The sequence below is a fragment of the Notothenia rossii genome (genome assembly GCF_949606895.1).
Source record: "Notothenia rossii genome assembly, chromosome: 6".
NCBI lineage: Eukaryota > Metazoa > Chordata > Actinopteri > Perciformes > Nototheniidae > Notothenia > Notothenia rossii.
The window spans coordinates 32,043,621-32,046,575 of record NC_136909.1 but is presented as its reverse complement, the minus strand read 5'-3'; the positions used below and the strand labels follow the sequence as shown (position 1 = coordinate 32,046,575).

At 41.6% G+C, this 2,955-nt stretch overlaps 2 long non-coding RNA genes across 2 annotated transcripts; one reads left to right on the top strand and one right to left on the bottom strand.

Moving 5' to 3' along the window:
• The first annotated feature begins 867 nt into the window (after positions 1 to 867).
• LOC307045202 lies at positions 868 to 1,651 on the top strand. Its single transcript, XR_013809810.1, has 2 exons — positions 868 to 1,082; positions 1,520 to 1,651. It is a non-coding gene; the product is annotated as an uncharacterized lncRNA (long non-coding RNA).
• On the bottom strand, positions 892 to 2,955 carry LOC307045203. Its single transcript, XR_013809811.1, has 2 exons — positions 2,493 to 2,955; positions 892 to 2,072 (listed from the first exon to the last, which is right to left on the bottom strand). It is a non-coding gene; the product is annotated as an uncharacterized lncRNA (long non-coding RNA).

Sequence of the window (2,955 nt, the reverse complement as noted above, 5' to 3'; positions counted from 1 at the left end):
AAAAAAAGATTGAGAGCTGTAACCAAGACAACTGTAACAACATGAGTAGAGAGCCACCAAGGTTTTTCAAGTCCCTCTCTTACTCCATTTTGCCAACCCAAACTTCCAGGTACATGACGGGACATCTTGCTTCTTTTTGTTGTTTGCGCTCCTCTGGCTGGGTGCTGGCAGGTGGAGGGCAGTGATGTTGGCAGGTGGAGGGCAGTGATATTGGCAGGTGGAGGGGCAGTGATGTTAGCTGTTACACACCAGGCTCAAACTTAACACATTGCATCCTTCTTTGCAGTGTCCTTATTCCTGGAAGGGGAATCTGCAATTCCTGCAGTTTTGTAACCCGTTGGTCCGCAGGCAAAGCACATTTGTAAAGCCTTCTTAATTGTCTCATTGCTCCATTTCATCCCCTTTGTGGTGAGTCTGCCTAATGCCTTTGGTTGGTCTTTTGAAAACGTTTTCTTATATTTGTTGTCCCTAATTTTCATTGTTTTCTTGAGAGCTGCATTTTCCTTCCTGATTTTTCTTAGTGCAGACTTTGCTTTTTTGGTGATTCCTTCTTGGCTCTTTCATTTTTTTTTTAATAGATCTGTTTGACTGGCTGCTGGTTCCCTCGTATGCTGACTGGCTGCTGGTTCCCTCGTATGCTGACTGGCTGCTGGTTCCCTTGTATACTGACTGGCTGCTGGTTCCCTCGTATGCTGACTGGCTGCTGGTTCCCTCGTATGCTGACTGGCTGCTGGCTGAGTGGGTGGTGTCCACCCTCCCTGTCTCTCCTCACTAGCCATGTCCTCTCTTTCTTCACCCTCACTTTCCTTTCTCTCAGTCTCCTCATCCCTTCTTCCCTCAATCTTTGAGACTAATGTAAGGAGAAGACATGGCACTGTAGATTTTCGAATATTTAAAATATTATACCACTTAAAAATAAGAAATATGACTTTTGTTACTAAGAGTTCATACTTATTATACCTGTGTCACCTTTCACACTATAGCTGTGATCATGAGCTATGGGCTTTGTAGATACAGGTCCCGGGGTGAATCGTGGTGCAGGGGCCCTTCTCTTTTTGACCACAGGGCGATGCACGAAGATGGTGGGTATAGCCTCTGCTCTCAGCCTAGTCTTGCCCTTTTTTGTCTTGACAAACTGGTCTGCATCAAAATGTGCCTGCGGAGTGACTTGAGGTTACTTCACACACAGAACAACTCAGTTTTGTCTGCCCACATACATATTCCATAGTGGTTGAATACACAGTATTAGGAAACACTTTATACTTACTGGACATGTTATACTCATTACATACTGTATATAAAATATGACCAAGAATGTGAGACAACTTTATAGAAATTCATATCACATCTGTTACTGATGCCATTTGTCATACTTTGTTAAACTCACAAATAATAAAGTTTCATAACTTCAGTTGGGAACAAAGACCACACCTTATCTCCCCAAGGCAATTTCCCATCCAATAGGTGTGCTATATAGGTGTGTATAACCCTTTCTCCTGTCTGTTACTCCCTCTTTCAGCACAAGAACCAGAGGGGGATTCAATGGAGCCTGAATACCTACACTGAGACCCTCACCCTGCACCCTGAGTCTCAACTCTGTGTTTTTCAAGCCTTTCCCTGCTTTTTTGTATTAAACAAAACATTAAGCTTTCCCAATGGTGTGGTTTTCGTTTTGTGAAAAAGTGCAAATGCAGTGTTTGTATATAATTACCTCACATATTTTTTTGCTGTTGGTCGTGAAATTGCTCCTGCTGACTTGAGCTAGCCATTTTTTCCTCCGCTCTGTGTCAGTGGGGAAGCCGTACATTCGTACTCCTTTCTCGGAGCGATTTGAGCATCCCCAGGCAGCACAGCAAACCATGGTGGCGACTAGGAGGCAGCACAGCAAACCAGGACAACACGGAGGAAAAGGCACAGACAAACTGCATGATATGCTATTCAATGTTTATTGAATTCCATGTATTTGCAATGGATGTTCCTAAAACAACACATTTAACATCATCATCATGCTGCTGCTGCTGCTGCTGCTGCTGCTAGTCCTTTGATAGTCACCTGTCGGTCTCCTGTCTTTTCTGAAAGCCATAAAGATGACATTAGTCATTTAGATAACTTGTGTCCTCAATTAACATGGGATTACTGAAACTACCATGAATTTAAGAAAATTGTAGAAATTAATCTAATCTGAATTTTGAAGCATTCCTTTAGATCCCCTCCCTCTAAATATATCAATAAACATTAGAAAGTGATGCTCCTGACTACCATACAGGTTTAAGAAGATAATATTGGTTTTAAAGAATTCAAACCTATAAACAGCAGCAGGCTCTTTAACCAAGGCACTGTTAGCCTAACATGTAAACTAGTTGTTCACACTAATCCTAATATTATCACTTAATATTAGCAAATTCTATTTTATTTTTTTGATGTAAATACATACACATATCGATTTGTTGTATAAATATTGCAAATCAAAACCTTTATTCACTAATAATTACCAAAAATCGTAGTTCTATCTCCTGTTATCAATGCATTCACATTGCCCGCCATGAACTTCCGGGGAACGATCCTCGTCTGCATGAACCACGTGACGATAACCGTTTTTGGACTTCCGCTGTCGTAACTCTTCTATCTATATGGCGCTGCCTAGGATGACAATTACAGGCCTCTCTCATCTTTTTAAGTGGGAGAACTTGCACAATTGGTGGCTGACTAAATACCTTTTTGCCCCATTGTATATCACTCAGTATAACAGGCCTGCTCTCTTTATTTTTCTTTAGTTTAGTAGATATCTACAAACAAAGAGTCGATATTTTTCTAAAACCATTTAGTGCTTCACATAATAAAATACCCAACGGCTGTAGCCTGTTTTAGGAGCTGTGTGTGTGTGGTACAGTGTGTAGGTGTGTGTGGTACAGTGTGTGCGTAGATGCAGCGGACAGACAGGTCTCAGTTGGTTTG